The following is a 27,103-nucleotide window of genomic DNA, read 5'->3' on the forward strand; positions in this document are numbered from 1 at the left end:
CATTGCCATAAGCCAAAAGAAAAAAATTCAGTGAATGACAAATGTCTCTGAGGGAGAAGGAACAAGAAGACAGAATCAGGAGGAATACTTGGACCGATGTAATTTTTTAATTTGTTCTAGTTCTTGCATGAGTGGCAGTTTCACAGAAATTCATGGTATCAATCAATTAATTTTTAAAAGGTCATGTTTAGACAAATGATAATATAGGAAATAAACAGGAGATGAAAGCACAAATATTCACTGAGCCTTTGCATTGAATATAAATCTAACAATAACATTTTGTTGTAGTGAGAGGTTAAAAACCTTTGTAAATGACTTCCCCACTGTTCCTTTCCCTGCCATGCTCAAATTTCACTCTTCACAATAAAAATCAAGCTGCCATCCAGCATTCAAGGTAATATTTCCCACAGAGAAAGAAAAAAAAAGTCTCAATAGCTCATGATCTCTGATTCAGCTGCAATTTTCTCAGTGACAATTTTGCCCACTTCCAACACAGCAGAGTGAAAAATCAGTCATTCTTAATCATTACCATGGGTTTTCTTTTTGTTTGTTTGTTTGTTTTTTTCAGAATTTTAAAAATATTTTTATTTTGCATGCGAACTTGCAAACACAATCATGAACATGTATGGAGTTCCCACACAATACCCTTCCACCAATATGCTACATTGTTTCGGAACATTTGTTACAGATTATGCGCTAACATCATCAGACCATTACCACCAACTATGGTCCACAGTATACACTTGGTACACTTGCCCCCATATTCCCCTATTATTAACACAGTACATCCCCAGTATTGGTGCAAGAATATTACAGTACTGCTGCAAACCACAGTCCATTGGCTATATTAATTGGATTTTCCCATGCTTCTCCACATTTTCACCACCCTGCAATAGTGGTGTACATTTGTTCCAGTTCCTAGAAGGACAGTCTTGCATCCGTACTATTACTCCCATCCGCCTCTGGATTCACTATATCATTCAGTCCCCAGATTATTCTCCACCTCTCCCTTGATTGACATTTATATCCCTGTACTGCCCTTTTCAACCACAATCCCATTCACAGTATCATGGGTTTTTTGTTTTGTTTTGTTTAGATTTTTGCTGGTCTTGGGCAATGCTGAAGCAAGATTATTGCTCAATAAACTCCAGCCTGCATACTTACTGCAGCAATTAAAATTAGCTTCTGCATCTGCCTTCTGAGCCAGTGTGGTTACCCAAGATCCAAGGAAGACTACTAGTGGTTTGCCTGGTTGGCAAAACCTGACAGAAGAGCAGGGTGGGCTAAGCTGGCAGGGCTGTGAAGTCCCTCCTCTGAGGAAGGCTAGTCTGGCCTCCATATCATCCAGCACTGCTTACTAGGGCCTCCCCTTCTGCCCACGCCCAGGCCAGAGATTAGTAAATTCATGACCACTCTCACAATTGAATGGAGGGATTTCGTTATGAAGTAATAGCTCTGTTTCATTGAGCATTCTCCACTCATTCAAGGAAAACTAAAATTATCATTACTAAAAGTATTGCCTGATATAGGACTGTTCAGTCTGTCGTGCTGTGTGAAAAATGACCAAGTGAACTGACTTTATTTCTTGTACCATTTCAGTGCCAGAAATAGAAATTCTTGAATTCTTTCCCACTCTACACTGAATATAATAGTCTCTGGCACTCAGACAACTACTTTCTGTTCAGGAACCTCAAATCTTTTCCCAGTTAATCCCCATGTGAAGAACAGGAGCACCAATAACAATCCGTGTTACCAAGAGCCGTGCTCACCATTCGGGAGCAAAGATGCCCTGTCAGGAAAGTGAGCTTTTCTGAAAATCTGTGATTTATAAGAAATGGAAATAAATCCAGCCTGCCTAGCCCCCAAAACTCCTGTCTCCACTTTTGTTTCATCTGCAAGACAAGGCCATTCCTGTGTGCTACCACTCATCAAGATACTGTGAGCATAATGAGCTGGTGGGGCTGAGAAGTTCCTGGACAAAAGCCACTGTAATGCAGTGACAACTGCCTCCTAGAATTCCATTTGCAAACTCAGATGTCATAGTAACCTCAGTGTGAACTATCAAAGTCCTGAGCATTTGTTATGCATAGAACTCATCTCAAGACACTTCTCTGACGAAGCTTCACTTAGAGCCATTACAGAAAATCAGACTCTATTCTCTCCCACCCTGCCCTGAGCCATGAAACCTTCTTACTAATCTTCCTGAAGTCAGGCACAGTGGCCCTGGAAGTCAAGTCCTGTTCTGGGTTCTGCCTTGTTATAAATACTCAGATGAGTCTGAGATACCTCTGGGTATTTCCTAGAACCCCTCTTCTAGGAGATGAGGTAAATATTAGTTGGCCCCTAACTCTACAAAATGGCCCCTCTGAATCTTATAACATAACTGAAAAAAAAAAAAAAACACACAAATAAAAAAGATTTGCAGCAAGCTCCCCAAATCTAACCATTCCCTAAATAAGGGACTTTATCAGAACTGAAGTTCAGAAACTGGCAAGATTCAACACTTCCAGGTGAGCTCTCTTAACTTGGCCTGGGCCTTGCATAAATCCAGTGGAGAGGCCATCCCTCACCCCAGCCCAAGGCAGCAGTGCCCTGGGCAGGCAGGGTGAGGCGACACACAATGGGACCAAGGCTAAGAGGCCGTGAAACAGGCTTGTGTGACTTTGAACCAGGCAGGCTCAGGGGTATGGTTGCCCTGGAGCCCCTTCACCCTCTGTGGGTAAAGTGAGAGAGGGCAAGTCTTCAATCAGCACTGTCTCTCTATCTTAGCATTCCTTCCCCCCATCCACAGCTCTTTATATTCTCTTCTGACCCCCTGGATCCCCTTCCTCCCCAAAAGATATGCAACTCACCCATCTTTCCTTAGCCAAAACCACTAAACCTCTGCTCAAAGAAGAAAAGGGGATGGAGGCATTTTGGTGGTCTTGGCAGAGAAAAATCAGATTGTATATCAGGGGCCATTTTCATTTGTTGCCAGGAAAAGAATCACTCTAGCTCTCTTTTGAATGTGCGAGGTCACTAAGCTATGGACCATAAATGGAATCCTGTGCTTTAATGGATGTCCCAAAGCAGCACCTGAGAAACAAGGTCCTGGCAAGTTGCAATCAGGCTTGCCAGGTCATACTTCTTCCTCCCCCAGTCTCCTCCAGGATGCCAAATTCATATCCAGACAACACCAGTCAGAGCTGTGCTCAGGCTTATCCCCTTAAAATCTGGCAGTTTTAGGGAGGATAATCTGAGAGTATCTTCTGCCTTCTGAAAGTAAAAGATTGATGGCTTAGAGTTTTGATTGTTCACCACCCACCGAGCATGCTTTCCAAACGCTCCTTAAGCAAGCAACCATGGAATGTGGCTGGAAAAGAACAAATTAATCTAATCAAGACTAGCAGGAACATGCTTGAGTAATGGATCAACAAATTTTCTTGAAATATATCAGACTAGTACAATCAATACAATGGCCAAAACAGAAAACCATCACAGTGCTGATTATTTTTTCTGAAACAGGATATTTGAAAGCTAACATATCTTTTTTTTTTAAGTTTTATTTTATTTATTTCTCTCCCCTTCCCCCTCACTGCTCTCTGTGTCCATTCCCTGTGTGTTCTTCTGTGTTTGTTTGCATTCTTGTCATGCAGCACCAGGAAACTGTGTCGCTTTTTTGTTGTTGTTGTTGCATCATCTTGCTGCATCAGCTCTCCATGTGTGCAGCGCCACGCCTGGGCAGGCTGCACTTTTCTCACATGGCGCAGCTTTGTGGGGTACCCTACATGGGGGACACCCCTGTGTGGCACAGCACTCATTGTGCACAGGCAGCACTGCATGTGGGCTAGCTCGCCACACAGGTCAGGGGACCCTGGGTATTGAACCCTGGACCCTCCATATGGTAGATGGACAAGCTATCAGTTGAGCCACAACTGTTTCCCATGCTATCATATCTTTCTGGTCCTTGCTGAATTGCATCATGCTTTCCAGTTTTTATTGTTCCTTTTAAACATAAACTATCCATACTGGATGCTCGCCACAAATTTCAGCCTCTATTCTCCATTGCACAAGCAAGCTGTCTAACACTGTTGTACAAATAAAACAATATTTACTCCCTTCACTTTACTCTGAGAGTGGAGAAAATTAGGATCTCATTCTTTTTTAAAATGTCCCCCATAAGAAATTCCATATATTCCCTTAAAGACTAAATGTCATGTAGGATAATAAATGAAATTGCTTAAATGAAACTTAAACATCTATTTCTCAAATCTCTGTTAGAACTAAGTTTTCAATGATTGTTAAAATATCCCCAATTTGGCTTTTGCTAGCCTTGAGATTAGCAGATACGAATCATATCTTGCTACATTAACCCCCTTGAATTAGTGAGGCATTACCTAGCCTTAGAAAATTGAAGGGCATTTCACCCTAAATTTTTAAGACAGTGATATAAAGGGAGTATTTTAAAGGGAATGACCAGCATTTCCTCTGTGCACTTTAGGAAATACACAGTGAAATGAATTATTTGACAAATATACAGTCTCCCGGTCTGGCACAACAGAGACAACGGGAAATGTAGCTTATTTACTTCTGTTCCCCATAAATCCTTGATTTCCTTTCCTAAAATACCCCAATGGCATACCATGCATGACCCAGCATCTGACGTGTGTTTACATTTCAAGTGCTTGTTGATGGTATTAACAATAAAAGCATCCCTAAATCCACTTCACAGGAAATTGGGACATAGCTGCTAATATTAGATTACATTCTAATTATTTATTCTACATCCCTCTTTATACCATTATTCCAAGACCAACAGATCAGGGTATTCCACTGAATACTAATGCTGCTGTTGTCACTATTCCAGAGCTACACTGTGTGTCTCCCTGGACAGAAAGACCAATCACAGGACAAAGTAGAAATCCACGCTCCGCTCAATATCACCATTAGCATGTCTCTTCCTACCACAGTCACAAAAAGTCATTTCCCAGTTGTCCCGCATGAATAGCCCCTTTACCACTTATCAATATGGATGAAGCCCAAACTACCCACTCTATACAAAACAGTAAAGACTACATTGCTCTTTCTTTAAAAAAATAAAATAAAAGGAGGCAAGTCTATCCCCTTTCCCCTCTGTTTGTTCAAACCTTTTCTTTGTAAAAGCAGCTCTTCTTTAGTCCTACCCTAAGTCCTAGAATTTATTGCTGCCAGCCTGTGCACCAAACAAGAGACCTCCAGTGGAAACAAGGAACTGAACTTTAAGATGCAAGGAAAGCATGAATGCAGAAAGGCAGCAACGAATGACCCAGGAAGGGAGAAACCTCTCATCCTCCTTCTCATTGGCAAAGTGTTACAGCTTAAGTCAGATTGGTGAACCTCCTACAGGAAAAGCAGTCCCCAAGCTCAGGTGAGAGCAGCCAGAAGACCAGCAGAGCAACCAAGACCATCAATGGGAAAGAAGAGTGGCCAAGGCTCCACAGCACCATAGGAAACGTTTATTTCTCTAATATTAAAAAAAAAAAAAACCAAACACATAAATAAACCTGCAGTCAGAGAAATGAAAAGGTTATTCCTTTCAGGAAGAGAGATAATTACCAACTTTAAAACATTTGTTGTTACACCTTAGCTCTATAGGTCAATAAGGTTAATCAGCCAGAAATTTAAGTGCAAGTATCTTTATCACCAGAAGTAACATAGAAGACGGTGGAATAAGTTTCCAAGTGTTTTAAGTGGATCAAGCCCTAGGTTGGGGATCAGGAGAACCCAGTGCCACTCCTAGTTCACTTATTAAGTAACTTTGTTCTTAAGCACTTTGCCTGCTGCTCTAGCCTGAGGCCCTCACCTATGAAAGGGAGGGATTTTGCTCTACAGGATCTCTAGGTTTCCATCTTGGTCTTAAGGCTAAGATTTCTAAGAATTGACACTAATTCACCTTCATGACTCCTGGAGAGACATAACCCATTTTGCAGATGAAAAATCAAGATTCAGAAAAGTTAGAGGCCTTATGCAGCACTTTATCAGAGAGCCAACCATTTCTCCTGCATTGCTAGACCCTGCTTCTTCCTCATCCTGCCTGGATGAGGTTGGCCAAAAGGAACCAGAATGACTCCCTCCACCCTTCCCTAAGGCTGACCGCCATCCCTCACTCCCTGCTATGAGGCGTCCTGGGGAAGCCATCATGGCCCTAACTCCCCCCCCATGCTGGCAACCATACCATCCCTACCCATGACGTAGGACAGGGGACTGTGATTTAGTTCCATTCATTTCTGTGGCTGTGATTAACAGTAGACTCACCCAGTCATCTGGACCCCAAAAAGAGTCTGTTGTAGAGGGCCAGTGCTTCCTGCCTGTTTACTGATACCTCAATACAATTCCACAATCTCTGTTTTGGCTCCCTGCCTCCTACTCGTTTCAGTCACTGGGCACAAAACCTAAATCACGCCATTCTTCTGTACAAAGATATCCTTGAGTAAAATTCAAAACACAAGCTTACCATGTTACATGAGGGCTATTAAATTTTTTATGCCAGCCGTATGTTAGACCACTTGGGTTTGACTATCTCCCTCTACACACTACACCCTTATACACCACCTTGCCAATCTGGAGAAATCTGGTTTCCTGCATCCAAAATTTCAGCAGTATACATTTTAAGAGCCCTTTATGCCTTGTTCATTTCTTCTTTCACCACCTCAAGGTATTACATTCCTACTGCCGTGTTTTTCCATTCCATATTTTCTTGCTCTTACTTGCCAATTATGTCCATTCCTTCCTCTGCCTTTCCTCTAGCAAAACAAAACAAACAAACAAAAACCTCCTTTTTTAGTATTCTAAAGAGCTCTATGTTGTTTATCCTTCCCCTTTATCTGCAGTAAACACCATTGGCCCTACAATGACAGAGGACTTTCTCTGCCCTCTGGATATTTCCAGCTTATACATCTACATGTACTGTACTCTGTGCATGCTTTCTCATTAAATCCTCACAACCTCCCTATGAAACAGCTTGTTCCCTAGAATTGTGCTTCTCAGACTTTAACATGCATATGAATTACGTGGGGATCTAGTTAACATACAGAGTTTCTGATTCAAAAGGTCTGAGGTGAGGCCTGAGAACCTGCATTTCTAGCAAGCTCACCATCACCTGGGGGATGACAAAAATGTTTGCCTGTGGCCCACATTTGCGAATCTGGTTTGGAATAGTGGCAGTAGTTTTATGTGATGAGAGAATGATATGAAAATCCTACCTCCTTTTGACATTTTGGTCCACAGTGTTGAACATCGCCCTGGTCCCATCATCCTTTCCAGAAAGTAAAACACTCCTTGAAAGTTCGACAAGTTCATCATGGACATTTCAGCATGAAATTGATAAGTATAGAGAGAAAATGACACCAAAAAGGAAAGGGAAGTAGGGAATGCAACAATTGTTTAAGGTGAAAGTAATCCAATAAAATGCATACACAATAGAGGTAAGCTTGCTTCCTGCTCGTCTTCTTTAGGAGGCATGGGGACCTGAACCCAGGAACTTCCACCTGGTAGGTGGGCACCCAACTGCTTGAGGCACATCTGCTTCCCTCAAAGAGTATTTATTGAGTGCTCACTGGACACTCTGCTCTAAGGACCTCTTCTCATGACATACTCACAACCACCAGTTGAAATAGCTACTATTCTCAGTTTTACAGATGAACAGAACAGAGGTTCTTAAATTTTACCAAGATAATTTCCAATTTGCAAATACAGGCTTCAATCCACCTTCTCCCACTACAAGTTCAAGTCTCTATTATAACACAATCTGCCAAAACACTGGGAAAAAATGGAAGAGCCCACTGGAGTGCCAATTAATAGGAGCTTGTCTCTGATGAAATTTTTAAAAAGAACAGAATTTGTGGCTCAGAAGATAATGACACTGTTTACCCTATTCATGGCTATGGATGCAAAGGAGAAAAAGAATCTTTGGGAATACAGGGAAGAGGAAGGATCTGCGGGGGTTTACAGTGGGACCCTTCTGTGTATTCCTCTGATCTTATTAGCTTGGAACTCCTTGAAAGCAGGAAGTGACTCTCTCTGAGGCTAGCCCGTGTTTGAAGGAGAAACAGCTCTCAGCCTTGTATTTGATTACACCCTCTCCCACCTCCTCCTGACCTCCTGAGTCCTGTGTTCCATAAATTATCCTGATCATGATTATATCAGTCTTCCCCACATGGTTGGATCCATCTCATCATCTCTGTCTTCTAATAAGTGCCAGTCATCCCATTAACATAAAAAAAGGCTTTGATAAATTCTGCAGTGCTTAAAACCAAGGTCCTCTATTTCTCCGTTTCTTCGCCATCAGTTGAGAAAGGAATTTTCACTCCCTGGCTTCATGACTTCTGTACCCACTCATTGTTTTAAGTTCTTGTGATCTGCCTTGGATCTGCATTGCTCTCCTAAAGCTGTTTCTCTCCATGGTCTCCTAAAACTGCTTTCCTCCATGACTCCCTTGAAGATTCTTTTGTTGTCGTTGTTGATTATCTCCTTTGAAACACCTAGTGTGGTTTCCATTGTCCTAACTGGACACTGATAGAAACAAATGTTATCAGCAGTCCAAACACAAGGAAAATAAGGCAGAAAATATTCAGTGTGGACATAGTTCCCAATGAAAACAGCCCATTGACAGATAACTCTCCATTTCTTCACTTACCACACTCCTGTTGCCACATTCTATGTTTCCTTTGACATCCTTGCTCTTCTCTCAGCTAGTAAATGGTCTGAGTTTTCCCTTGGGGTAATTGTGGAAAATATCATGGTAAACCTTTGGATGGAATTTCTCCGATGAATAAATTCCATGTAGTAGCTAATTCTACCACTTAAAATGTAGGCTAATATGGTTATATAATTTTAAAATTTAAACTCCTTTAAATCTTTCTGAGTTATTATCTATATTTTTGTAGCCATCCTCATCTACCAGGTAGATGATGCTTTTTAGCAGGTGGTAGGCCTCCAACCACTTTCCCAAACCCTCCATATATCACCCTAACAACTTTTTCTTAGGAAACCCTATCTGCAGTCAGTCGTTTTTCCTAACTTCTAGTTAGGAAACTAGTTTCTTCCTACCTCTTTTTCCTACCAAATCTCATCCCTCCAAAGTCCCGTTTCTAGATAAACCTTCCTAAGACAAAGGACTAGTCAGGATGCTCCCTAAAACTGGTTTCTAATTGTCTAAATAATGAAGTTCAAACTCCTCATCATATTGATTAAGACTCTCCAAATAATGGTCTTAACTTAGTTTCCAAGGCTTAAACCCCACATCTACTTTATGCAACCACCAAGCTGCTCCTTATTCCCCAAACATCCCACCATGCTTAGGCATTTCTGAGTCTTTCACACATTTCAAATCTCAATAAAACCATTCCTGGTACACACAAATTCTCCCTCCTTTGAGTCTGCAGAATTTGTACTTTTAATTATCTTATTAAAATTTGTTCCTTGAGTTGCTTATACTTGTCTCTTTTGTAATAAAATGTGTAACTCCCTTAGAATCTAGAAGATATGATGTATATCAAAACAGTTATGCTCAAAGAGATTCCATGACATCCAAAACATCTCAAAATATTTTCCCATTAATAAAAGACAGTTTCAAAATTCCCAGGTAGGGGAAAACAGATGTGGCTCAACCAATTGTGCTCCTGTCTACCATATAGGAAATCCAGGGTTCGATGTTCAGGACCTTCTGGTGAGGGCCAGCTGGTCCATGCAGCGAGCCAGCCCACGTGGAGTGCCAGCCCATGCTGTAATGTTGCCCCTTACAGGAGTGCCCCCAACATGGGAAAACTGTCCCATGCAGGAGTGCCAGCCAACACTGAGAGCTGACATAGCAAGATGATGCAACAAGAGACACAGAGGAAAGAAAATAAGAAGACGTAGCGGAGCAGGAAGTTGAGGTAGCACAAGAGAGTAATTGCCTTTCTCCCACTCCAGAATGTCCCAGGATTGGTTCTCAGAGCCACCTAATGAGAATACAAGCAGACACAAAAGAACACACAGTGAATGGACATAGAGAGCAGACAACAGAAGGAATGGGGGGAGGGGGGTAAATAAATAAAATAAATCTTTAAAAAAAAAAATTTCCAAGGTAGGAAAAGGGGCAGAGGAGAATTACATGAGTTTTTACTAATAACAGTAGTAAATAATTACCTATTACTTATTCAAAAACAAGCAATCTTGGCTTGTTCAAAAACAAGAAATGTAAAAGCAGCTCCATCAATTTTACCTAGACAAAAGTACACAGAGGTCTAGTACTAATCACTGATCAAACTTATTCAAATTAATGAGAATCTATATTTAAGAGACTAACTAGAGATTTGCAAACTAGACCATTCAGCAGAATCCTTTTGAGATTTATGAAGAAATCAGAATCCTAGTCCTCTAGAGACTCCAATTCAGAAAATCTTGAGTAGAGCACAAAAATTGAGTTTTAATTATCATCCCAGGTATCTGATGGATATCAAAAAAAGATATATGTTAATGCTTCTCAACTTCAATAAGTATTGAATTGGAATTACTTGAGGCTCTTTTTTAAATGCAGATTCTGAATCGCTAGATCTAGGAGGCAAACGGGGTGAGATTATGCATTTCTAACAAGCTCCCAGGTTATGGTATGATGCTGGTCTATGGACCACACTTTGAGTAGCAAGGAGTCTTAAACCATGTTTGAATATCACTCAGTATATTCAGTTAGGGTCCAACTCAATTCCAGTATCAGGTTTTCAGTATTATTGGTGTGGCATAGGTTCAATTTCAAAACTTCCAGTTTGCCTCACAAAGCAGATTGACACAATCATTTCCTAAAGTTTGGCCACATTTTGAGATCATCTGAAATTTATATGCTCAATTCCAAATTTCCAGAGCCATTTTCCATCTACAAAGGCAAAATTGGAATTCAACTCAAGCACTTTGTTATTGAGATTAAGGTATCCTGAAAGGTGATGCTTGATAATTCAGATACACCCTGAGATTTATACTCTAGAACACAGCTGCACAAATTTAAAGTAGGATTCATATGGACCAAAATTTGTGAAATTGGTCTAAAAATGGACTTTGTCTTTATTAAACAGCAATTAAATTCTTCAGATTTTGTGATTCTGGGATGTTCAGGATGGTTCAACAATGGAAAGTGAGTACAGTATCCCATTCCTTGTGGTATGTGACTTGGATGCCTATAATCCCTTAACTACATCAGCAGGTCTTGCTTTTATTCCTCTGTAGAGTCAAGTTGAATGTGTTCAGATATCTTCCCTCGTTAGTAAAGAAGTACAATCTTCTGAGTCTCTGGAATCCAAGAAATTGGGCCTTTAAGAGCCCCTTAATCCCAAAAAACCCTTGTTCAAAGAAAGCAGCTCAGTAAATCCCATCTTTCCAACAAGTTTCCATGACCTAGCCATCTGCCTGTGTAGAAATAAACTAAGTTTCCATGCCCTGCATCAACCAATTTCTTCCCAATATATCATAAGCTGGCAAGCATTAAGGGCCTGGTGAGAAGAACATTCACAACCCTGATCATTTCCTCCATCACATTATACAAAGACCCTATAGAGTTCTCAGCACAGATTTTACCAACAAATGACGCAATAGAAGGGGCACCCATTCACCTCATTTGATTTGAGCAAAATGTTGATTCCTTCTTTTTCCTCAACTGCAGGTGTCCCATCTGTGGCCACTGAACTCAGATTTTCCACATTTAGACTACTCAAATTTCTTATGCTGGTGAGAGGTTAGGCTATTCTGGTTCATGCTGGCTAATTTTATAAAGATATTTTTGCTAAATATTTCCAACACACCACATCCTGCTGTTAAGCAGACCATATTTTAGAAGACCCAAATCATGATTTTTATTAGGTTCCTACCTATACCCTTCTATCCCATGTGCCAGAACTTTCTCTCAAGGAAGAAACTGTGTTTTCCCCTTCTGGGACATTTTTTCCTAAAAGCTCTACCATGGATCAAAAACACTCTCAATCCCAAAGAGCTAGTAGATTATAGTCTGTTTCCTCAATCACTTGACAAAAAGAGCCATCTATTCTTATTCTGGTACCAACACTTCATTTTTCTTTAGAGAACTACCTGCTCTGAATTCTTGGTTCTTATGGTTCTGGTAGATTCACAACATGAAGTAAGCCAGGGAATATTAGGGAATTGGGGAAGGTGGAACTACCTTTCCCCTGGGTTGCTGAGCTGGTAAGATGTAAGCAGAGAGCAGCTGGTGGCCATCTTGCCACCCACAGGGAAAGCCTGTGTTTGAGAGCAGAGCAAACACAAAAGAAAGAAGCAGAGCATCAGATTTAGACAATATCATATAAGTACCTGGTTACAGCCAAGCACAAAGCTAACAATAACCCTAATTTATCATTTATAAATGTCAACATAGTCCTTTTATTTTTTTTAACTTAGCTTGAGCTGGGTTTATGTAAGTTATAACTGTGTCCTGACTGAAATAGGAATTAGGAGATGATAATGATAATAATATTTAACGTGTACACAGCATTTACTATATGTTTTCAGTGCTTTATCTATATTACCTCATTTAATTATCACCACAACCCTACGCAACAGGTGTTGTTATCGTCATCATCTGCATTTTACAAATCAGGAAACTGAGGCAAAAACTTGCCTAAGGTCACCAGCTAACAAGTGGTGGAGCCAAGATTCAAATCAAAGCAGTCTGACTCCTGAGTCCATACTGTGACTCAGGGCTGCTCAAAGTATGCCCCACAGACTGGTGCCAGTCTACAATCCATTAACAGTCTGTGAGGAGAAATTGAAAGTACATGGATAGAAATCTTCAGAGCAATTTGACATTGCTGTAGCATTTCTTATTTATAAAAGTATTGGTTCATGATAGGCTGGAAATTTTAAGAAAATTTTGTCCTTCACCACAGAGTTTAAGGAACATTATTTAGCTTCTGGCGCAAACACAGTGATTTAGATATAAATCATGGCTTCTGTCCAAATGCTCCTAAGTTTCTATGAGTAATGTTGGTGTCGCATGGAAATCCCAGAATATATTACTTCTTGAATCAATTCCAGTGTTTTAAAATAGTTATTTGAGTTATTTTTAGTTCTCATGGCTCCAGGTTAGAATGGGATTCTGAGTTCTCAGTTGAATTTATGAGCTAAAACTAAATAGCACTGAGGAGCTCAGCAATGGCCTCTTCCCAGTGAACCTTGCCCTATGTAGACAGAGCACAAGGTAAAGAGAATCACAAATGCCAAAAAAAAAGAGAAATCACAGAAGGCAATTACTAGGAAATGAGTGATACCAGACAGTCTGAATAGGGATCACAAAAGGAGGGAAAACTAAAATAAAGTACCATAGCAAGCTGTGACCTTGCAGAACTTTCCTTTGCACTCTACTCAGAAATTCCCTTCTAGCATCTGCCCAAAAGAACAATGCCTAGGATATAAGCTTAGTCCAGCAGATCCTAAAAAGATAAGTCTTTCTGGAATAGACTTCTCATAAGAAAATGCTAAATGGCCAACAAGCACATTAAAAAATGTTTGACATTATTGACGTTTTAGATGCCTCATTGCTAAAGCAAATGCCATGCAATGCGTTGGTTTAAACAATGGGAGTTTATTGGCTCATGGTTTCAAGGCTAGAAATCCAAAAGCAAGGTGATGTTTTCTCCCTGAAGATTGTGGAATTCTAGGGCTGGCTGTTGGTGATCTGTGGTCCTTGGCTTTTCTGTCCCATGGCAATGCAAATGGCAGTCTATCTTGGCTTTTCCCACATCTTCCAGGTTCCACTAGCATTCAGCTTCTGTCTGCTTCCTTTCTTACTTCCCTATAAAGTCTTCAGTAGTAGGATTAAGACCCATACTGATTCAGCTGGGCCACACATTAACTGAAGTAACCTTATCAAAAGGTCCTATTTTACAAGAGTTCATACCTACAGTTATGGATTAACATTTAAGAACATGCTTTCTTCTGGGGTACATTACTCCAAACCACCAGGGAAATGAGATACCATTATATACAGACTAAAATGGCTAAAATTAAAAAGACTGACAACCACAAATGTTGGAAGAGATACAGAACTACTGGAACTCTCATGCATGGGAAAAGAAAAAGGGTTGGCAGTTTCTACCCTTTGACCCAGAAATTCTACTCCACATTTACCCAAGAGAAATGAAAATATGCTCATGCAAAGACTTAAACAAGAATGTTTGCACCCCCAAACTGGAAGCAACCCAAATATTAGTTAAAAGGAGAATGAATATAAACAAATTGTGATCTATTTCTACAATGGAGTATTACTTAGCAATAAAAATAAATAAACCATTATGCAACAGCAGGGATGACCCTCACAGACATAATGCTTACTGAAAGAAGCTAGACACATAAGACTACACAAACTGTATGATTCCACTTACATGAAGTTCTAAACTAGACAGAGCAAATCTAAGGTGAAAATTACCAGAATGGTAGTTGCCTTTTGGGAGATGGGGATGGACAGGAGGATAGCCTGTTAAGGGGCATAAGAGAACTTTCTGGAGAGACGGAAATATTCTATATCATGATAGGAGTGTGAGTTACATGGTGTATCCATTTGTCAAAACTGCACAGTTCATATTTATACATTTCATCACATGTAAATTTTACCTAAAAAAACTACAAAAAATAATAGCAATAAAACGGAAGGTATGGAGAGTAGAAGAAAATACAGCTAAAGTAAGAATGGCAGAAGGTCATTAATTGTTGAAGCTGGATGATTGATATATGAGGGTCATCTACTATTCTATTTACTTTGTAACTGTCAGAAAAGTTCCATAATAAAAAGCTAAAAATAAAAAAGACAAGTCTCTTGACAATTTAGTCACTGTGTATAAGCACTTTGCACAGCACTTTTTACGAAATATTTTTTCCAGAAAAACCATTTAACACCAAATGCCACTGTAAGAATAAAGATTACCAAAACAGGCATCTCCTGAGCATGAGGCAAAACATGTATGAAAGGGAGTATGGAGGGTATATTTTTCTCTTGATATACATTGCCTGCTATTGTTGTATATGCGTCTAACAACTCAGGAATATCATGAACAGAAAATAAAAAAGTTCTCATTGATTTTCAACAATTGGTAGTTACTTTATTCAAGACCAGCACAACTCAACTTCAGGGAAAAGTCCCTAGATACAAGGCAAGGGGTCATAAAATAAAAACATTTTTTATTTTAGCTTTTCCTCACAGACTATCATTTTAATGTAAATGCCAAATAGTGACTTTTAAGTCAAGCTATTCTATTTAAGTAAGAGTCCAATAAGATTTTTTCTTCATGTCACTGAGGAAAAGTTATGAATAACTTCAAAGTCTAACAACAAGTGAAAGAACTAGTACACTGTAGTATAGTATATTCTATAAATGTATAAATATATAGTTTATAAAGAAGGATTTAAAACATAGTGAAATGTTTATGACCTGTCAAGGGAAAAAAGAGCACAAATTTATTTATAATCCCAACTCTTAAATGAATTTGCATTTGCAGAAAAAAACAACTCAAGAAAATAATAACAGCATCACATTGGTATATGACTGCATGGTGTAATAAAGAGTATTTTGTATTTTCTTCTTTATACTTTTCTGAATTCGCCAATTTCTTATAAAACTACTTTTATACTAGGAAACACACACAAAAAACAAAAACATAAAAGTCACTTAGATACACTTTTTATTACAAATCAAATTTTTACTCAGCAACACAGCAAGAAAAACAAAGTTGCTATTTTGTATTATTTAGGCTTTCTGAAGAAGAATAGTGGTGCCCAGTAAGTATGCACCATAAGAAGTTTGCCTAACAAGGCTCCTCTTCTCCCAACTGCTTTTAACATGATTTAAATATACCTACTTTGCTTATTTAAGTATGCAGAAAAACTAGGCTACCAAGCCAATAATATATTTTCATTCTATTGCAAATAGTCTTTATTCCAAACCCCCTCACCTTTTCCATCCCTCAGATGATTCCAACAAGGCGTCATTTTTGCCAGCCAAGGCACTGTGACATACAGATCTGGCTAACAGACAAAGCCATCTGGGTTGAATCTAACTGGAAGGGCCTAAAGAGAATGAATTTGACTTTGTTCTTTTCCCAGCGGTCTCTCCAAGTGTGAGGGACCTATGAAGCTGTCTGTATAAAAACACTAACTGGCCTTCCCTAGCTCACTTACCAGAACCTCCTGGAGCACTACATAGAGTTGTCCTGGTGGGAACAGTTTATTCACAAAATTTTCACTACAGCTTCTATTTTAAGAGTTGCTTATCTCACCAAAGTCCATACCTGAGTCTCATTATAATGATTTCAAATTTGGTGAAAATTCAGTCAACTTCACTTATTGGTTTTCTGTTTCCTTGGTTGGTTGGTTAGGGTTTTTTATTTTTGAGGGGAGAGGATGAGGTAGGGAAGAGGAGTTGTTTGTGGTAGTTGCTGTGGTTATTGTTGTTCAGTGATACAGGTAAATAATAATAATAAAACACTTACTTTATTCATATAGCCTATAGAAGGTCAATTGGCATATTGGACCATTGTCTAGAGTGTCCAATATGTAACATTCATCTCATGTGTATATTAGCATTTGAAACATGGCTAGGCCAAACTGAAATAACTATAAGCATAAAATTGACATTGAATTTCCAAGACCCAGTATGAAAAAAAAAAGAATGTAAAATATCTCACTGATGATTTTATATTAATATATGATGAAATGACAATATTTGGTATATTGGGTATATTTTTAGATAAAATATATTACTGTTTTATTATATATTACTAAAATTAATTTCACCTCTTTCTTTTCACATCTTTAATGTGGCTACCAGAAAATTAAAGGTTACATATGGGATGTAAGAGAGAACACAAATGACTAAAATCAGAAATGGAAAGGGGGACATTACTACCAACCACACTGAAATAAAAAAGGATATGAAAGGATAATATGAAAAACTGTATGCCAACAAACTAGACAATCTAGATGACATGGAAAAATTCTTCAAAATACAAGAACTGCCTACATTAAATGAAGAAGAAATAAAAAAGAAAGCTATTACAGAGGTTGAAATCAGTAATCAAACAACTCCCAACAAAAAAAAAAAATCTTCACAGGAGAATTGTACCAAACATTCCAAGAAGAATTAATACCAATTCAACTTAAATTCTTTGGGAAAAAAACTGAAAAGGAGGAAACACTCCCTAATTCACTCTACAAGGCCAGCATCACCTTCATAACAAAGCCAGATAAAGATACCACAAGAAAAGAATGAAAATTACAGAACAATATCTCTTATGAATCAATGCCAAAAATCCTCAACTAAATACTAGAAAACTGAATCTAACAGCACATTAAAAGAGTTATATTCTCTTTTCAAGTGGGATTTACCCAGGCATGCAAGAATGGTTCAATAAGAAAATCAGTTCATACAATACACCACACTAACAGAATAAAGAAAAAACTACATGATCACCCAATTGATGCAAAAAAGGCATTTGACAAAATCCAGCATTTTGATAAAATCACTTAGAAACTAGGAATAAAAAGAAACTTCCTCAACATGATAAAGGGCACATATGAAAAACCTAACATTATACTTAAGGGTGAAAGACTGAAAGTTTTCCCTCTAAGATCTAAGACAAGGATACCCACTGTTGCCACTGTTACTCAACATTGACCTGGAAATTCTAGCCAGAGCAATTAAACAAGGAAAAGAAAGAAAAGACATCCAATTTGGAAAGGAAGAAGTAAAACTTTCCCTATTAGAAGATGGCATGGGGAAGTGGACTTGGCCCAGTGTTTAGGGCATCCATCTACCACATGGGAGGTCCACGGTTCAAACCCCGGGCCTCCTTGACCCACATGGAACTGGCCCATGCACAGTGCTGATGCGCGCAAGGAGTACCCTTCCATGCAGGAGTGCCCTGCCATGCAGGGGTGTCCCCCGCATAGGGGAGCTCCAAGTGCAAGGAGTGCGCCCCGTAAGGAAAGCTGCCCAGCACAAAAGAAAGTGCAGCCTGCCCAGGAATAGTGCCGCACACACAGAGAGCTGACACAACAAGATGACACAACAAGATGACACAACAAAGAGAAACACAGATTCCCGTGCCACTGACAACAACAACAAAAAAGAAGACAAAGAAGAACATGCAGCAATAGACACAGAGAACAGACAACTGGGGTGGAGGGAATAAGGGGAGAGAAATAAATAAATAAATAAATCTTAAAAAAAAAAAAAGAAGATGGCATGTTCCTATATATATATAAAGTCCTTAAAAATCCACAACAAAGCTCCTAGAACTACTAAATTCACCAAAGTGGCAGATACAAGATTAACACCCCAAAATCAGTAGTGTTTCTACACACCAGTAATGAATATTTAGAAAAAGAAATCAAGAAAATTTTCCATTTACAATAACAGCAAAAACAACCAGATATCTAGAAATAGATCTAACCAAGGATGTAAATAACTAGCATACAGAAAAATATAAAATATTGGTAAAAGAAATCAAAGACCTAAATAAATGGAAGGATATTCAATGTTCATGGATTAGAAGACTAACATTGTTAAGATGTCAATTCTACTCAAAGCAACTTATACATTCAATGCATTCCAAATCAAAATTCCAACAACCTTCTTTGTAGAAATGGAAACCAATAGTCAAATTTATCCAAAAGGGTAAAGGACCCTAAATAGCCAAAGCCATCTTGCAAGTGAAAAACAAAGTTGGAGGACTATAAATTTCTGATTTTAAACTTTTTACAATGCCAGCACAGTACTGGCACAAGTACAGACATACAGATAGACCAATGGAATCAAATTGAGAGCTCAGAAGTAAACTCTCACATTTATGGCTAACTGATTTTTGACAAAGGGGAAGAGACCACTTGTGGTGGTTTGAAATTGTATGTACCCGCAGAAAAACATGTTCTTAAATATAAAATAGTCCTGTGGGTATAAACCCATTGTAAGTAAGATCTTTTGATGAAGCTACTTCAGTTTAGGTGTGACCCACCTCATTCAGGAGGGGACTTATAAAAGGAGTGAATATGGAGAAAGAAAACCACAAAAGTGAGAAGTTGAAAGTATGAAATCTGGAAGAGAAGGGAGAGACCAGGAGATGTTGTCATGTGCCTTGTAATATGGCAGAGGAACCATTGCCTTGTTAATGTATTGATTTAGACATTTCCTGGTCTCAAACTGTAAGCTAATAAATCCCCATTGGTCAAGCTGAACCATTTAATGCTATTTGTTTTAAGCAGCCTAGGAAACTAAAACACCACTCAATTGGGAGAGAATAGTCTCCTCAACAAATGGTGCTGGGAAAAATCCATTTACAAGAGTAAAGGTGGATCCCCTACCTCACACCAAATTTTAAAAATCAACTCAAAATGGAGCAAAGGCCTAATATAAGAGCCCAAATTTATAAAACTCCTAGAAGAAAATCTAGGAAAGCATCTTCAGGACCTTGTGTTAGGCAATGGTTTCTTAGACTCTATACCCAAAGCACAAGCAACAAAAGGAAAAGTAGATATATGGGACCTCACCACAATTTAAAAGTTTTGTGCCTCAAATGACTTTGTCATGAAAGTAAAATGACACTCTACATAATGGGAGAAAATATTTGGAAACCATACGTCTGATAAGGGTTTACTATCCAGAATATATAAAGAAATCCTATAACTCAACAACAAAAAGACAAACACCAGTTTAAAAATGGGCAAAAGACTTGAATAGCCATTTCTACAAAGAAGATACACATATGACCAAAAAGCACATGAAAAGATGCTCCACATCATTAGCCATTAAGGAACTGCAAATGAAAAGCATAATGAGATACCATTTCACAACCATTAGAGTGGCTGCTATTTTAAAAAGTTGAAAACTACAAGTATTGGAGAGAGCGTGGAGAAAAAGGAACACTCATTCATTGCTGGTGGGAATGTAAAATGGTACAGCTGCTGTGTATGACAGTTTGACAGGTCCTCAGAGAGTTAAGTGTAGAATTACTATATGATTCCTAAAGAACTGAAAGCAGAGAGTCAAACAAATATTTGCATACTGATGATCACAGCAGCATTATTCACAATTGCCAAAAGATGGAAGCAGCCTAAGTCTCCATCAACCAATGAATGGATAAACATATTGTGGTACATACGCATAATGGAATATTATTCAGCTATAAAAAGGAATGACGTTCTGAAACATGTGACAACATGGATGTACCTTGAAGACATCATGTTGAGTGGAATAAGCCAGATGCAAAAGGACAAATATTGTATGAAATCACTGATAAGAAATAATTAGAATAATTATTAGAATAAGGAAACTCACAGTCAGAATCTAGAATAGAGGTTATGAGGGGAAAGAGTGAGGGTAAAGAATGGGGAGTAAACAGTTATAAAGTACAGAGTTTCTGTTCGGGACAATGGAAACATTTTATAATGGATGGTGGTGATGGTGGCACAACTTTTTGAATGTAATCAACAGCACTGAATTATATATTTGAATGTGATTAGAAAGGGAAATTTTAGATTTATATAAGTTACTAGAACAAATTTTTTAAAATTCCATGGAACTGCACAATACAAACAGTCAGTGAGCCCTAAGTTAAACCATAGACTAGAGTTAATATTACAATTATAAAAATGTGCTTTCATCAGTTGTTAACAAATGTACCACACCAATGCAAAGTGTTAATAATAGGGTAATGGGAAACCTTTATGCATGGTTTTTCTGTAAACTCACAACTTCTCTAATAAAAAAGAAAAAAGCAAAACAAAAATAAAAATGATTGGCATTCATTAAATAAGTAAAAATGTGGCAACTCACCCTGGAGAATGCTACATAGAAATGCCCATATGAGAAACTGCCTTATTCTAAATGAACTCCTATGTTTCAGCATGTCTGCTCTTATGTCTTTCAATTTTGGGTTCCTCTATGAACTTGCTCTTCATTTTCTCTGTTCTTGAAGACGTAATACAGATGGCAAGTCTACACCTTGAGCTGTCCCACAGGTTGCCCATCGTTACCCCCCATTCTGCTGTTCCTGCAGGAATGATTGCTGTAGATATCTGAGGTTTCCTAAGCACCCTTGTGGGAGCAGTTACTCCAGGAAATCAGAGTCTGTGGGAGAAACTGTAAGACAACATCACTGAATACCCTAATGGAGAAAAGAAACTCTTGTACTCCTTTAAAGTGAGGTATGCTTCTCCCAAATTGAACCCTGGTGAATTTTCTAAGATTTTTGAGAGGGGGAAATATTCTTACCCAAAAGATGCAAAGAGAAAACTGGCTAGTTCTGAAATTTAAAAAAAAAAAAATCTGAATAGACCCCCTAGAGAAATGAGACCCTGATTCTCCTGGGTGGGAAAGCCCATGGTTAGGTCACTAAGCCTTCCCCTCTGGCTAAATGGCTAAGTATTTTTGATAATGGTGGTCTCCACTAAGTCCTCACCTGCCTCAGAACAAAGCAGATCTATCAAGTAAGGAGGATAGTAATTACTGGAGAAGCTTGCAAATAGTCATTAACTAAGCTCCCAGAGTCCTTAGGAGACAGATAAGGAATGTAAGTGCCAAAAGGAAGTCACTGACATTTGAAATGCAGAATGTTAATTTCTGAAAGTAAAATTCAAAGGGTGCTAAGCTAAAAGTAAGACTGTCTAATATTTTGCCAGAATTATGTTTGCTGACATCTGGAAATTGTTTCTTGCCTACCTTTCTCCTTCATTATTATTTGCAACTGAAATCTCTGCTTCCAGGACGTGTTAATGCTTTTTTGCCTCTGCATCTCCTTCCAGACTCCAAGTTCCTTATAGACAGGAGCTGTACCATCTGCTTTATCCGCTCCTGCACATTGGCAGGTACAGAAAATGAACATGACACATGGATAGAGAGGTTGCTTTTCATTTCCAGCTATATTGGTTTGCTTTCTCTCCATAGCTGAACATTCTCAAACATTTCACTAGCCCAAAGTTTGATGACCCAAACAGATCATCAGTATGAAATTAAAGTCTACTTATGATATTATACTGTATGGATATTATAGGAATATTATATTATATATTATATTTCATTTCATTTCATTTCATTTTATTACAACAAACTGTTACGGAGACTTCTTGTTCTTAAGGAAGATTTCTGATCCTATTGAGATTTCAAACATAGGATTGTTTTAGTGTAAGGAAATATTATAGAAGAGAACACAGAGATTGAGAATTCACCTGTGAAATCACTTTGCTGACTGTTTCAAGACTCTCAGAAATGCTCTCCCTTTCCTTCATGAAGAAATGTTTATAGAGTCATGTTAGACAAAACGGTAAAGGCTTTTCTTTTTAAGACACAACTGGGGTTTAATTTTGGAGAGTGAAAATCAGATTTCAAAAGTCAGACCCTGTTGGAAAGTCACCAGCTGGCCACAGACAAAAAATATCTGCAAGGGTTTGATTTTTCTCACACCAGCTGGGACTTTCACTGTATTGCTTTTTTTTATTTTATAAACATACTTCTACTAAGATAAAATCTCAAATTTTAATATTTAAATCCCAGATACAGGCAATCCTTTTTTAAACATTATACCCATGAACAGCAGTTAACAACAAAAAAGGTATCCTATAAGAGAAAATTTCTTTGGAATACAATTTTTTAACTGGGCACTACTCTAAATATATCATATTTATATATCATATATCATACAAAACTCTAAATATATCATATGGAAAAACTTTATAATAGAAGCATCTATAAGAGCTTTGCTCTCTAGATGAAGGTGAGTCCACTCAGTCACTGGGCACATTACTGATTTCATACCATTGCTCCCTTTCCCTTAACTCACAACCAGTAAAAATACACTTCATTTGTCAATGTCTTAAAATATATTTATCTTTTGAAATGAAAGCCCACACAGGCAGGCACACACACACACAAAAGTTCTGGACATTATCAAAAGAACAGTGGCATCTTTATTGCCATGGCCTTGATGTTTAATAACTTACATCCCATCTGCACCCTCAGATCTACATGCATTTAAAAAATTCCAAGAAAACCTCATCATAAAGTTTCCATTACTACATGGTTCCTACTACAAAATAGAGCAGCACTTTGTAGTATTATAGCACTTTTCATGCAAGAATAGGAAAACTCTTTTATGATTCCTTTGTTTGCCTCCAGATTCCCATGGGGAAAGATCAGTGGCGTATTTATTTTATTGAAACTCTGGTCCAGGAAAACATAAAGTTAGGGGAAGCAAGTGAAACCACGAGTTCTTTGAGACTAGGTTTTACTTTCTTGAGTTACTAAATTTTTTAAAAATGTTTGTTGTTTGAAAATCTAAAGTTCTAACTCCCTCTGTCTTGATGTTATTATTAGAGAAATATTTCTTATTCCCAACCACCAACCTATCTCCAGTCAAAACATACTTCACACAGCAACCTGTTTCACCCAACCCCACAAAGTCATTGAAAGCCTAAAATACGGAAATCTGAATGTTCTTTTCATAGGATGGTGGTAACCTCACCTTACCCAACTTGCCTTAGTGCAAATGGAAAGGTGTCCGGCAACTTACCTCTCTGAGACCCAAATGAGGAAAAGGAGAAGGGGTTACTCCAACCAAACACCCTCAGAGGTGTTTGTCCTTAATATAGAGGGCATTCTAGAAAAGAAAAGGGAAGGGAGAGTACAGAGTGAAAATGTAGAAAAGGAACACTTCTCCACTTCTTTTACACTTTTTTAGCAGCCATTAATCATATGGGAAAAATGGGTCCCCAAATGGGGATAAGGAGAAGGGGTTACTCCAATCAAACACCCTCAGAGGTGTTTGTCCTTAATATAGAGGGCATTCTAGAAAAGAAAAGGGAAGAGAAAGTACAGAGTGAAAATGTAGAAAAGGAACACTTCTCCACTTCTTTTACACGTTTTTACACTTTTTTAGCAGCCATTAATCATATGGGAAAAATGGGTCCCCAAACGGGGATAAGGAGAAGGGGTTACTCCAATCAAACACCCTCAGAGGTGTTTGTCCTTAATATAGAGGGCATTCTAGAAAAGAAAAGGGAAGGGAGAGTACAGAGTGAAAATGTAGAAGAACACTTCTCTACTTCTTTTACACTTTTTTTTACACTTTTTTAGCAGCCATTAATCATATGGAACACATTTTGGTCATTGTTAATTCTTAAAAATATCAGGCTCAACTTGAGCCTGACTTAGAACAAAACTTGTATGCCCAGGAATTAATTCTTTCCATTTTAACTTCTCTTTTTGTGAGCTTGCCAAAAATTTATTCCATAAATTGCCAAGCAAAATAATTCTATGGCTGACCTAGAAAAAATTATAGTGAATGAAAGAAAACAAATAATATGTGTGTATAAAGAAAAATATATCAAATATACACCTTATACTTTTTCTTTTCTGGATAAAATTTATAAACAGCTGGTATCTCTGAGGATAAATCAATTTTTATTTCCAATATAAATATTCATCGATTCAAATGGTATTTTCGGTGATCATATTAATAAAATGCATTATATATATTTTTTTTGTTATATTTGTTTTTCAGTAAACAAAGCCATACATCTCCATATCAGTCTTACTGTCATTTTCTGTAAGAAAGGGTCAGAGGAGGGCACCCAGCCCAAACTCAAAAGGGATGCCTAAAAAGGCAAAGGAAAAACAGTAAGATCTGAGTCCAGGGATTCATTGGGCATGGTAGGGCAAATCATTGCATTTCTGTGACCTCAATTTCACCCCCTAGAAAATAAGGACGATAAAACTCTGCACAATTTCCTTGATTCAAGCCAGAATAAGTCAAACTCAATAAATTGTAAGGAGGGGTAGTCAGTGGGGACAGACAGAATCAGAGAGAGAAAAACCAGCAGTGTGGACCACAAGCATGCCGTCAGGAGGAAGCTGGTGGTCTGCAGGCCACATTTTGAGAAATATTGACAACAGGGACTATCCCTTCAGCTTATATTTATTTTTATCATTGCTTCCGTAAAAACAACATTTTGTCAATAAAGACATTCCACACATTAAGGAAGCAAGACAATGCCCCCAAGCCTCTTCTGAAAACTTCAAATAAACATTCTTAATGTTCTCTACCATGTGGTTATTTCACCCTTGCTTTCAACTGACACGAGCACCAATGATGTGCTGGGAACAATACGAGGCAATGGGGACATAAAGGTGAAAAGATAGATACTGCCCCTACCTTTCAGGGGCCTCCAGTCTTCTGGGAAGAGATACGCTAGTAAACAGGTAATTACAGCACAGTGGGGTAAATATGATGTATTTAAGTAACGTCACATTCAACTTCCATATACTATTTAAGGAAGCTAAAAATAGAATTGTGCAAGGGTTCCATCTGTTCCAAGGTGGTAGAAAATCAAGAAAATACTGCTATTCCTGCCAAGGCCATGACATGTTTTCCTAGTGGAAACCAAGAAAAAAATAATTCATTCAGACCCTGATTTCTCAGTATTCAAACTTTAATTCAAAAGCCATCAAATAGGACAATTGCCATGGAGCCAAATAAAAATCTAAAAGAATATCTAAACAAAAATGAAAAATAGAGAAAGAAATAAAAGAATATCTGAGTTTCTTCTGCACTAGATCTCAGGGTCACAGGGATCCCCTTCCCTGTGCAACCACTTTTCTCATGTAACAGGTCTTTGCCACACCCACTCTTAGAGGCTGACATCTCTCAAAGATAAGGTGTTTCAAGGTGAGTAGTAGAAGACTGATACTCTTTTAATATAAACAAGGCTAAGCTAGCAGAAAATATTTGTAATCTAATTTTTAAAATCCTCTACCCTAAGACTATCTTCAGAGAGAACTTTCCCTATCTCTCCCCTATATTCAGGACCCAAAGGCTCACTTCCCTACTGCTCCCACCCCCAGTCAGAGCAGAGAATGACAGACAACCCTCTCCTGGGGCTAAACAAAAAATCAGACAGGAAGAGGATGAGAAGAAAGGCAGAATAGGAGAGCAGAGCACTGAGGAGCTCAAAAGAAAGAGAGAGAAGGACCCAGAGGCAAACCAAGGGAAATGAAGGACAGCCTGAGAAATCACACCCAATGTCCACCACCCTAAAGATTTTGAAGTAGACAGAATAGAGCACTCAAATCAGATATAATAGATTAAAAGTGTTTCTAGACTCCATGTGTGTGCTTGACTAGTTAACAGTGGAATCTTTGTTTTTTACAAGAGTACCTCTACCTTCCAGAATAAGGAACATTTAATGGATATTTTAATACTGAAATCTAACAGCCTTTGGCCTCTTTTTCAATTCAAAGGAATGTTGAAATAACATACTTCTCTGCATGTGATTTTCGAGCATTTACCAAATGATATGTTGAGGATACATTCAGGCTCATAATCCTCAAATAAGAAAATCCTGAGCCTAGTCTAAGAAATATTAAGACTTTATCAAGGGAAAGAGATGTGTCTCAAGTGACTGGGCTTCCATCTAACATAAGAGAGGACCAAGGTTTGCTCCCTGAGGCTTCCTGGTAAAGGACTGCCGGCGGCGAGCCAGGTCCACACGGGGAGAAATGCAGCAAAATGATGACACAACAAAAAGAGAGAGGCAGGGGAGAGTCCAGGCAAGTTGGGACAGAAACCAGGATCTGAGGTCGCACAGGTGACAGGGTAACTTTCTCCCACATCAAGACACCAGGACTGAAGCCCAGTGAAGCCTAGAGGAGAAAATGAGAAGAGAAGACAAAAAAAGAAACAGAGAAGATCACACAGTGAATGAACACAAGACAGCAAATGGGGGGAGGAGGTGGGGACAGAAAAATAATTTAAAAAAAAAAGACTTTATCAAACAGAGCTCCTGGGAGTTTTAGAAGGAAATTCAGTATAAGAAAAAGGTCATCAGGGCACTGTTGAGCATCATCATGATCCCTGAGCTATAGTTCTCAAACTGTACTACAAAATGAACCCACAATAACCAGGTCACTGTCTTAGGAAATTCTATTGCCTTGGTTTCACCATCAAATTCTAAAGTCAAGGACTACCCCGTGCGCAATTATATTTTGTGAAAATGTCTATCCCCAGTTTCCATGGGAACCATGACTAAAGAAGATCAAGTCAGGGTTTGTCAGACTCCAGCATCC

This window comes from Dasypus novemcinctus, chromosome 3 (assembly GCF_030445035.2).
Source record: "Dasypus novemcinctus isolate mDasNov1 chromosome 3, mDasNov1.1.hap2, whole genome shotgun sequence".
Taxonomy (NCBI): domain Eukaryota; kingdom Metazoa; phylum Chordata; class Mammalia; order Cingulata; family Dasypodidae; genus Dasypus; species Dasypus novemcinctus.